This window comes from Notothenia rossii (assembly GCF_949606895.1).
Source record: "Notothenia rossii genome assembly, chromosome: 2".
NCBI lineage: Eukaryota > Metazoa > Chordata > Actinopteri > Perciformes > Nototheniidae > Notothenia > Notothenia rossii.
The window spans coordinates 85,029,265-85,041,734 of NC_136904.1; positions in this window are offsets into that span (position 1 = coordinate 85,029,265).

Genomic DNA, 12,470 nt, shown 5'->3' on the forward strand with positions numbered 1-12,470 from the left:
GCATATACTTGCCACAGATACCACGGAGTAGCGGCCTCTGTGGCAGATGCCGGAAGTACTTGCCACTGCCTGCAGATGCCACGAAATGAGCCAGGCCCTACTGTGGAATTGAGGGAAAGTTCCACATACACACACAGGTTACCAAATAAGGAGTGAGATGACGCATAGCCAAAACCGGAGCTGCGAAACACTCTGGTGGCTACCATTAGCAACTAATTTTTATTCTCCGATTTTTGCATACAAATTGAATTATGGATTATCAATACTTTTTTCAAAGTGACAGACACATTGGATTAACCTATGGATTAACCTTCAGCCGCGTTTTTTATCGTTTTAATGCCATTGAACACAACTTTTGATCAGAATAACAGCTAAACTGAGCATACCTAAAGCTACGTCGTGTGTTTTCTGTATTTACGTCCCCTCTCACGAGTTCTGATCGCTCAGTGATGATCCTTATATTTATATAATCTGTGGAATCTCAGGATGTTAGCTAAGCTTGTTTGTGCAGATCCAATAAGTGTATCGATCGGTATAGCTAGAGTTCTGTGCTAACGGCCTTAAGATGTTTTCGCTCAGGGCTAATTCAGAGGCTCAGCGTTAGCCTTGTGGTTTTGTTTGCTAAAAAGAAAATAAATCATCAGTTAGCTGAGTTTCTTCCCGTTACATGGATATGAAACATTCATAGTTTATTAAATCTTAAGAAGCCCTCAGACATTGACACTGTTGCCGAAGGGTCCGTGGGGCTTAAGAGGTTAAAAGGGTCCTTTATGGCTGCATGGCACAGGTGGTTATCCATTATTGATTATCAACAGATAATCACCCCTCTCTTCCGCAGAGGTAAAATCCCTCTTTCAAACTTGATTGAGATATTGATCTGTGACCTTTTGTGCAATGAGGAAATGATCCGCCTGGATCCCTACTTGTTCTCATTATGAATGCTGACTCTAATCCTTGACTCACGAAAGGGCAAAGCCCAAAGGATTCTACTCTGGAGCAGAGGTGTGTTTGTTAAATAACGCTGGATTCATTTGGAGACTGGAGGCTTAAAGTAAATATGACACATTCACAAGAGATTTGTTCTCTGTAGACAATCATTAAACATGAGTCATCATGAGTAATGCCGTCCTCCTTTCTCCGACTCAAATAAAAACATTTTGACAAAGGAGGACATTTCTCTCCTATGTTTTCAAAAGAACTGCGTGTCTGCAGGAAAAAGGTCCAACAACCAAGAGAATGTTTATCCAAGTGCAGAAAAAAAAAATCTTTTTTTATCTGTGTGCGCAAGAAGACTCCATGCAGCCATGTTACAATCAGGAACAGGAACATCTGTGATTTCTTGCTGTGACCTTAAAGAGAACTGCGATTTATTTTCGTTCCTCTACTTAGTGTCTGAGGAAGGAAAAGTATTGCTGGCAACCAGATGCATAAGAGTTTATTTTCCAGTTTGTGGGGAAGAGCAAAAGTGTGTAGAAAGGGTTACATGGCTTTGAATTGATAAGACCGCATGGTCACAGCTGGCGCACCCTGATATGCTTGAGACTGCATTATACCCGGGGTGACATGGGACCACATTTTCTGTCCTCATCTGAATTCATCCTTCTTCAGTCGTAGCATGAGCTGGAATACTGATTCTCAGTTAAGCACTCTTTAGCGGATGTTGCTATGTGTTTCAAACAGAGGAAGGGGAATAGGATGGGAGCAGTAATTTCCTGAGGCTGAATACTTTCAGATGTATCCACACGCCTGATGCTCATAATTTCAATCTGCAGCGTTAGCAATTCCTTTTAGCAGCAGTGCCTGGCAGTCTGCTGCATCAAACATCCCAACATGCAGACAGATGTGTGACAAAGGCGGACGCTGGGACCAAATGGTTGCATATGTCAATTCCAGTTTAGATCAGTCACACTAAGCAAAGTGTAATTTACTTTCTGAGTGGCAGCAGCAGGCACAGTGGTCGGCTTGGAAAGTCCATAGATGGGAACAGCAATCCTTGTCCGTCACAAACTGACAGAGATGTCTATTGAAGTTCATCACCTCATATGTCACCCCATGTACCCTAGCATTTGCTCACTTGTCACCCAGGATTGGTGTTAATTGGAATTTTATCAGAGGAAAACTTTAAAGAGAGGGTGTTACACTCTTCAAACCTGCCCTTCATTTGATGTCACATTTTGATGTTTGCACTGTGCACACATCCCTACAAAGACAGAGAGGGAGGTATGATGAAGGCTCTGTTTGAACCTGCCACCTTCATTCATTAGCCGAGGAAAAAATTGCTTTTAAATGTCATTATATTGTTATCTTTTGGTTTTACAACATTGGCACAAGAAGCACTGAATACACCACACACATGAGAAATAAAACTAAATAAAATAGTTAAAGGAGAGTTATAACAGGACACACATCACCTGCGTGCAAGGCTCTCAGAAAACAGTGTCAATGGATAAAGGAACACACTTACCCAATGCCACAAAAGTTACATTTAGAGACAAGCTTTATGATGTATGATGGCTGTGGTGCAGACAGCCATTGAAAAGCCATTCAAACATATATCTGATTCATCATCCCATTCATCAGAATCTTCATCATCCACATTTGATTTAATTATTTTAAAAGAGGAGTGAAGGATTCTTGATTTCTTGTCATGAAATTGTGTCTACAAACTCCCACTCTCTGATCCTTAGCTTATCTTGATTCAGAACCTTGGTGTGAGGATCTGAAAAGTGAAAATATAAAAATGTTCTCTTTGAAATAAGAATGTATTTAAATCTGATCCTTCTTTCTGAAATCTAACATGCTCAATGCCAATGTATCTGATCGGACACAGAGTGATCCAACTATGAAATGCTCTGCTACTGGGATGCTCTCATCTTTTAGGATTTCACTTCTGAGCTCTGCTATCCTCATTTTACTACCCTTTGTGTTTCTTTAAATCCCAAACCACAGGGGAATTTGATCAAATAGATTACAATGGATAGGGAAGAATGGAAAACAATGAAAGTAAGAGGCCCTATATATTGTTCTTTTAGAAATGTAATCCATCTTATCATATACCCATGTGGTTTAGCTTAGGAAAAACAAAAGAGCAGCAAAAACCAGGAGAGACAAAGCCAGGAGCTGCATCCAGACCCAGGATCAGCGTTAAGGATGTGAATTAAATCATTATTAAAATGTTAATTGTCAATTATTCTTTGGTGGTTTTGGGATAAACTCCACTTGCCATCAGAAACCTGATCAGCATGTTACTGTGCATGATTAAAATATCAATTTGGTTTCCTTTTTTTTTTTAAAACACTGTGCCCTTAAGAAGATCCAATTAGGATAAAGAAATGTGCCAACATTAAATTGTGACATTAGAGATTTCGTTGCATATGAATTACTTCCTAGTTCTACTCTTCAAAACTCACAGCTCCTTTATTTCCATGTGTTCTACTGTATTATCAAAAGGTAAGCATGCTCACTTCTTCCCTCCTATTTGTATTCTTTAACACAAATCTCTATCGACCAATAACAAAGATAAAAGAGCAATTTGTCCCGCCCTATCAGGAACAGGAGAGTCAGTGAGATGTCAATCAAGACGTGTTTTTACATCCCAATGAGAGGTAAGGTGACGTAAATGAAAACACCTGAGTGGATGGACTACATGTGAGTTAATCTTAGGTTGCTTATCAAACCCATCATGTCCAAATTTGAATGTAATTTTTATTGATGCTCAACATTTTGGAGGCTTGTGGCGCAGTGGGTTGTGCGTTGGTGTTCGGCTCACTGGGTCACAGGTTCAAACCCCACTGCAGACAGTCAGCGGCCGTTCCTCAATCGTGAGTATACATGCTGCAGAGCAACTATTTCAAGTATACTACGTCATAGAGTGGCGCAGAATGCTGGGCATTTGATTTAACATGCATTTAAACAGTCCTTCGGCGCCATTCGATGACGTAGTATACTTGAAATAGTTGCTCTGCAGCAGTTTTACTCGTGATTGAGAAACGGCCAGTATGTTGTTGTGTCCCTGGGCAAGACACTTCACCCCGAATTGCTCCTGTGGGGATTGCCCACAGTATTGAGTATGTAAGTCGCTTTGTATAAAAGCGTCTAACAAGTAACATTTAATAATAATAATAATAATAATTGTCATTATAGCATCACTGAAGAGGGCTTTGTCCCTATACCATTTATACAGTATACAAATAATTACAATTGTAATTAATACAAGTTTTTTAAATGAAATTGTCCTGAGCGTGTCTGAAGAAGAGAAAGTTAAACAGCATGATGTCAGCAGCCCGCTGATTATAATCGTTACAATGCAATCTCAAGTTGCTTATAATAATGTCCTAATTTGAAAGCTTGGATAATATAGGTACTGAGGCATGGTTTCACACTTCATCACAATGAATAGAGACATGGTCAAAATAAAAAATGTATTGCAAAAAAGGAACTGCAGGAAGATTTACTGAATAAATGTGAGACCTTCAGAGTTCTTGACATATTGTCATTCATGCTGCAGCGTGAAAAGTGGAGTCTAACAGGAAACAGGATGTACAAGACAAAATGTCTGTTTGGAAACCGTGCAGTTCGATTATGTGCGTAGGTCTGCGTGTTAAACAAATATCTTGGAGGACAGTGTCACTGTGTCTAAAGGGAGCTGTGGAGAGAGTTTGTGTTTGCATGAGTGCTGCTCATTCTCCATTGGATGAAGTAATGCCAGGACCCAGCCGTGCTTCTGTCTCTCTCTCTGTCTCTCATCCCTCTATCTGTCTTTTTGTCGTTTAGTATCCTATATGGGCGACAGAGTAATCCTCTGGAAAGACTAAAGCCAACCTGAGACTATAACAGCCAGATTAACACACACTGACAGCAAAACCTCTCACTGTCTTTGTTTCATCTGATTATGCAACACATGAGCATGAATCATGAGAGTGAGTGAAGCGTGTGTATGGTGTTCTGCTAATTTTGGTATGTTTAAGGATGTTCTTTTTTAGATTGATTTAGTGCCAATTAAAAAGCAAGCTGTTGTAATTGTTCGCTAGCCAGATAATTTCTTTCTTATATTTGCTTGGATTTATTTTGCCTAAAATAGGACCGTTTTGTTGATCCCTAACCATTTCTGGCAGAACAGCGTTTTTCAGATTATGTAATGGTGCATGTTGAGTTCATTGTATCACAGGGTTCGGTTGGCGAGTTTTGACAGCACAGATAATGCGGTATAGGTCATGTTACTGCAAAAATATCCTTTGATACAGATATAAAGAGCTGCAGACACAAAGACACAGAGAGGGAGAGTCTTTTCATATCCACATGTTAAATCAGCTATGATAAATGTGTTCAGCTCTACAGAGCTTGAAAGCAAGTTTTCGGCTTACTGTTTCCAGCTGGCAACTTTACTCCTTTGTTCTCTCTTCAAAAATGCTTTGAAAACTTACAGTTCACTCGCTCTCTTAAAGCTGGATGTGTACATAAACATTTAGCTGACTCGCCATATCAGCTGAAAATGCCATCATACCTCAATGTTATGTTTCAGAGGCTCAACATATAGCCACATTCATTAATACAAGCACAAACCAAACGTATCTTCCTTAATGTCTCTCCGTTCTTTTAACTGCCATAATAAAAACATATTTATGTGGAGTTGGCTGCCCTTTCCACATCAGAACAATCCCTCAATCCTGAGTCAGATGCCTCTTTCAACAGCTCAGTTAAACCAGCATTTAGGATTATCCCTGCAGCTACTCTCGGTGAAAGATAATTCAGTACATTGGACGACATACAAAAAATACTAAATAGAGGCTTATTATATTTTGGATTTGCTGTTGAAGCAGAAAATAGATCAGATTGGATTTCTTCCTGTCTCTGGCTCCTAAATCGGGATTGAAATAACTTGTTTTTCAGGCTTCTAGTTTGTGCGGAACGTCTCTTTGATGGTGTGAGAAGACGAAACTCATGACACATCAGTTTGAAGCATATTCTTGTCAGTGCATCTTCCCCGAGCAGCAGACGTCACTTACACAAAGCAGCACTTTATGTGGCTGACAGCGACTCTGCTGCTGATGGGAAGTCTTCTCCATGTGTGCGTATGTTTTAGACAGCAACATAAAGTTAGTTCTCCCATAGACTTCTCCCATGAAACTTTGAAACTTATAGTATATCAGGTTTTGACTTTGACTGATGTCAGTTATCTGCTTTTCTGTGTCAGACATTTGTAAAACATATTAATCCTCTCAAAGTGTGTGTTTTGACTCATGGTTGGTCATGCTGTGAATGTTTTTGATACCCTCCTGGTTCGAGTATTCTTTCCTCTGACAAATAATAATAATTTCCTGTTTCAAATAACAGTTGTATTTGTTCCTGTTGCCTGTCTAACTTGCGGAAAGATCCAAACACCAAAAAAGGAAACAAGCTAAACTCTTGTAAAGCCATTTTAACTATTTTGTTATCGTTAGTGTCCTCTTAGTGCTGGCCTACACAGTTTTATTGCATCTTCACTTACATGCTGTTATTATAAGTGCAGTTTGAATTTCATTTCATTATGTGATTGATAAAAGTTGTATGAACATTTGCCAAGTTCAGATTTACATTCATAAACATGTCAGTGTAGTTAAAAGCACAGATTCTTCCTCATCCTCATCTTTTTAGGTGAAGAATGTATCCCTCTGACTTTGTGTGTCCTCGAATAACATGCAACTGTGGAGTGAATTGATTCCTAAAAAAGGCAGCAGGCCAGTGAAAATGGCACTTTATTGTCACCAGTGAAGCAAGCGGGCAATATTTCAAAAAAAGCAGCACGAGAACGTGAAGCTAGAAGTCCAATCTTTTGTTCGATGTCCATTCAACATCGTTATCTCCCTTGCAGAGCTGTAATTACTGTATGGTGAATAGCTTTCCAGAACCCATCATTTCCTGCACTGTTAGCTCCTTGTTTTGTTCGTGCTTCAACAGAGGAGCTGAGCTATTGTCAATATATTGATATTAACAATTTTCATGATGGCAACGCTGAAGAAGGTTTTGTCCCTGTGCTACAAAGGCGGAGAATTGACATCAATACGACTTCTGGGTAGGAAAAGAGTCCTGTCATTTCCAGACATATTGAAGAATCGACATTGCACTCAGTGTGATGATGAGGCTGAGAAAGAGCAGATATCAGCAGCACGCTGTACCATGGGATGGAAGTAAGCCTTAACACATTATTTAAAACAAGTAAGTATTCTCCAGATTCCTCACTGTCAGAATTTTACTAATTAAATGTGGAATTTAAGGATGCAAATGGGTTAGTTTGACTTACTGAGGCTTTTGCCCTGAAGTCCCAGGCATACGGGGGCTTTGATACGCCAGCTGTTATCTTTTTTCATAGTTGACTGACGGTCTGGGGGGAATGAAGCCGAGCTGGAGCAGGGCGACCCTCAGGGAGTCCAGCCAGAGTCTTCACGTTTGAATCTTTTTTTTTTTTGGATGACTGCTCTTCATTTTTATTCACATTTCGAAGGCTCTCTGTGGATATAGGATATTAAATTCCAATTTCCTCAAATGTTCTTGTTAATTTATTATAAATACAAAACCTTTGCCATCGCCCGTGGCTAAATGAAAGACTTTCCACCTTAGAGGCAAAGGTAAATGATTTGCTTTGTATTGTATTTTATTAGCCAAATGTATTTTTTTCTCTAAATTAAAGTCTGACTGTGCATATTCAAACTATACTCTTGGGTGAACTCAGGTCCCTCATATGGAAATATCCTAATTAAACATTGGTTAACGTACAAACCTCTCTACCATGTTCCCTTTTGCTTTCCTGTTTGTGGATTCAACACAAATGCCTCTGTTGGGAAACAGAGTTCAGACACCAGTTGGCTGTTCTCTTGTCTGTTTGCAGTCCGGCCATTATCTCTGTTCATCCTTAAACCTGTGAGTGCTATACCGAGTCAAACACAGAGCAAAGAGAAAAATACGAGACTATTGGAGTGTTTATCTTGTTAACTTGCTAATGGCCTGGGTGTTTGCTTTGGGTTATCATTACAAAAAAAATCACTTATACCCATTTGTTTTTAAACCCAATTTCATGCTCTCCTGAGCTGATGCTTTATGTCCCGGGGAAGAGAAGATATGAGGCAGTTTGTGCAGAGTGGATCGTACATGCGTCACACATCATACATGTGTCTCTACACTGTGTCTTTCCAGAGAAACAAAAAACAATGGAAATCTCACTGTCAGGGGTTTGAGACCATTTAGAGCCTTAAAGAGATCTGCTGCTGGGGTGTACATGTCACTTCTTTCTTTAATATCCTTAACAATTTAAACAGAATAAAGTATTCCAGTGGCTATATTTAGTAAAACTGCACATTATGTTCTGTACTAACTGTGTCCTGCCCACTTAAACAAATAGGATTTTAAGTGGCGATCAATACAAATAGGTTTCGGTGACATTTTACGTCTTTGATATTTATTTTGTATTGAGTTGAAGGCTCTTGTTTCATTACACTATTTGTTGATTTGATAAGCTGATCTCTCCATAGAAGCTTGGATAAAATAAGTAATACTCATTTCTGTTGCCCTAACGGTTGCTGGAAGGACGCATTCTCTCATTCTGCATTGAATTTAAACGTGTTACATTTCACACATGTATGTCACTTTTGACACATTTCATCATGTTCTTTTTTTCCTTGACACTGATAGTGACCTAAAGGTATTTGCTCTTCTTCTTGTCATTACTCGTGTCTATGAGGCTTTAACACTCATTTTGCTCCATATTGTTGCCATGGTAACCACAGATTAAATGTTTTATTCTTGGAAGCCGATTAGATTTTTCTTCTTTTTTGTTGCAATAACACCATCTTCAGTATTCACAAACCTAGTCGTCAGACAATCTGGAAACCCAAACATCTTCCAGCTGCCAGTCAATTCTCTTCTTGAGATATTAGTGCGACTTTCCCATGGCTCTGCTCAAATTATTTTGGAGAATAATCCCTTTTCTTAATTAACAACGCCACTAAGCCAGGCATCTATTTTTTGATAAACACCCGCTTCTCATTGTAATGCAAGCCACTTGAGGGTGTGAGACAGAGTGTGTTTCTCTAAACCACTGATTGATTTCCAAGGGCTTTGGCTCTACATGGCTTCGCATGAATCATCAGCTAATTCAAGCTTTTAAATCACACTTTAGTTACATTTCCAGCATGTTTTTCTCATATCTTAGAACAATAAAAGACTAAACACTCTCTAAAACTCTTATTCACAGATCACACATAATTTTCTGCTTTAGTTTGAGTAACTTTTGGGCCTTTTATGCTCATTTTCAGGTTTATTGTATTATGTGCCTCTACTGTGACATGTTTAAATGCTTTAATGTTAAATTAGGTCTTTATTTGTCTCATACTGCCTGTGCTGCAGCACCTCTTTTCACCCTCTGTCTGAAACCAGAGCCCAGTCTGCTCTGATTGGTTAGCTGACCAGCTCTGTTGTGATTGGTCAACCACTTATTTGCTGCTGTCTGTTTTTCTGAACTCGGGTTGTGCCAACTGCCATCAACTGAAGGTTACTAAGTAAGGTATTATGCAGCAAGGCGGTCATTATTGAAAAAAGAAGGTGTTCGTTTTCAATAATGACCGCCTCGCTGCACATTATCCCTTACTCAAATACCTTATATATTCAAAATCCCTGAATTATCCCTTGGAAGTGGCAATAGGGAACTTTCAACCCACAGCTAACTATTGCTAGCTATTTCTATTGGGAAAAAGTTGGCAGCACCTTTTTTTAGCGGTGCCCCTAATCAAGCCCTTTCCTGGAGACCGCCCAGTGTCAGACTTGCTCTGTGAAAGTGAGGATTATATAGGAGACCAATTTAAATTCTGATGATGTCATTATCTATAGTCATTACACTGTGCAATCAAACATTTACTCCATAATAATAGTTGAAGTTATAAACGTGCCTATACTAGCAAAGCTTAAAAATGTGAGGTGATTTAAAGAAAGAAAGAAAATGTGTTTCTCCTGTTTGAATATTGGTTTATCTCACATCTTTTTTGTGTGCTCATTAATCCTCCTGTGCCCTTTTGTAATCTCTCCCAGCCAGCTCGATTTCCTGAGTGAAGAGTGGCAGCTGTTGACCTCTACTATGGAAATAGATTTAACTCTGATTTGACAGGAATGATTTTTTTTTCTTCTCAACTGTAGGTCATGTCAAAACAGAGACCTGCCAGTGATTCACCAGCTGGATCACAGCTGCTGTAGGCTGCCTTTCCTTCAAAACACCACCCTCCGTCTTCCTGACAAACCAATCTTAAAGGTAATCAATACCACTAATATGCTATCCCACTGGCCTTATCCTGCCTAAATAACGACTGGCATTGGGTCAATGGCTGCCCAGGTAGGGGGATATTAGCTGGCCAAGTGAGCAGGTTGAGGCAGAAGACCCTCCCTGGGTGGAGATGGTGGCACAGTTTCTTCCCATCTGTTAGTGGCCTCATCAACAAGACCCGGTACCCCCACTGACACTGATTCCTAACCCCTCCATGGACACCATGCATTACATTAACCCTTAAAGGTCACCTATTATACTGTTTTCCATCAATATATTATAGATCTCAGATACAAAACATGTCTCTGAAGCGTTTGGCTCCAAATACCAAACAGATCATTGTAGCATCCCATAATCCCCTCTGTTTCAGCCCTGTTTCAAAAGTGCTGATTCTCTGTCTGTTACTTTAGATGAAAATAAGGAGCCACTCCCCACGCCCCTCTGAGAGACATTTGGTTAAAAAGAACACAATGGTGCTCTTGGAGGAGATTCAGGTGATACGGTGGGGGGGTTACCTTGGTTGGTGATTGGCTAATCCTTACACATGCCAAAAAAACGTTATCTGATCAGTTCATTTTCAGACAGGTTTTTATATAAACGGATCAGGACAAAAAGTGAGCGAATTTCCTGAAACTTTCAGAATCTCTTTACACAGAGGGGGCACATGTTGATGTAGAAAAGACATGAACAAGTGGATTTTGCACAATAGGTTGATACAGTCCTTTGACAGGCATTGTCCATATAGAAAATGGGTGTAATATTGGAGTTGGGAGGGGGGGGGGGGGGGGATTATGGGCCTAAAAACAGTGTAGCATTGGTGTAACTTGAGTATAATATGGGTGTAATGACTATGTAATAGGGATGTTAAAGGAATGAATTAATGTGTAATATGGGTTTATGTATAATATGGATGTAGAGAATAGCAATACATATATTTTCTGCACAGCTTTCCATTATAGACACATCATAATTATTGATATTACACTTACATACATGTTTTATTATTCAGAGCATCATGTCATATTTGTACTATATATATTTTACTGTGTACGTTTTCTAGTAAGTACTATGTATTTAAAATGTGCTCTATTTGTTGTCTTTCTCTTACAACTTAATCACTCACTATGTAAGCCTCATACTGTATACACCAAAGCAAATTCCTTGTATGTGTTCACTCATTGACTTACAATAACAAGAAATCTTATTCTGATTAGCTCAGACCTGTAAGGGCTGATGGGAAAACCTGCTGCCCTGCTCTCCTTCTACCATCAGAGATTAGACCACAGCTGGAGTTTGAGTGAACAGACACATCTGCTCTCTGTTATGAGGCACATTAGATCCTCATTAACCTAACATGGGTGTAGGAGCCACATATGAAGCCATTTCTGTGTTTGTTACGATACTTGTTTTTTGAATCACTATAGGTGGTGGGCGTGTCTTTGAATTTGTGTGGTGATATTTCTAGTTATATCCGGTTGCTTCTACCTGCGCACTGTGTAATAGATGGGGGAGTGAGCTATCCATCCATCCATCCATCTTCTCCCGCTTATCCGTGGTCGGGTCGCGGAGGTAGCAGTTCCAGCAGAGAGCCCCAAACTTTCTTTTCCCTGGCCACATCAACTAGCTCTGACTGGGGGATCCCAAGGCGCTCCCAGGCCAGCCAAGAGATATAATCCCTCCACCTGGTCCTAGGTCTACCCCTTGGTCTCTTCCCAGCTGGACGTGCCTGGAACACCTCCCTAGGGAGGCGCCCAGGTGGCATCCTAACTAGGTGCCCGAACCTCTAGTGAGCTAGAGAAGGAACATTTTTGTTGACTTAATATTGCGGCAGTAATCTTAAACAAAGTGCCGCATGAGTGAGGGACTAAACAAGAGAAAAAACACTGTGGACGCGCAAAAACTCAGTCTTTCCAAAAGTATGCGTTTGACCTTTTATTTCCAAAGCAAAAATGCAATATCCATATGCGTATATCCTTGTATGCGCACGCACGCACACACGCACGCACGCACACAAAAACGCACGCATACAAGGATATACGCATATGGAATATTGCATTTTTGCTTTGGAAATAAAAGGTCAAACGCATACTTTTGGAAAGACTGAGTTTTTGCGCGTCCACAGTGTTTTTTCTCTTGTTTAGTCCCTCGCGGCACTTTGTTTAAGATTACTGCCGCAATAATGGGG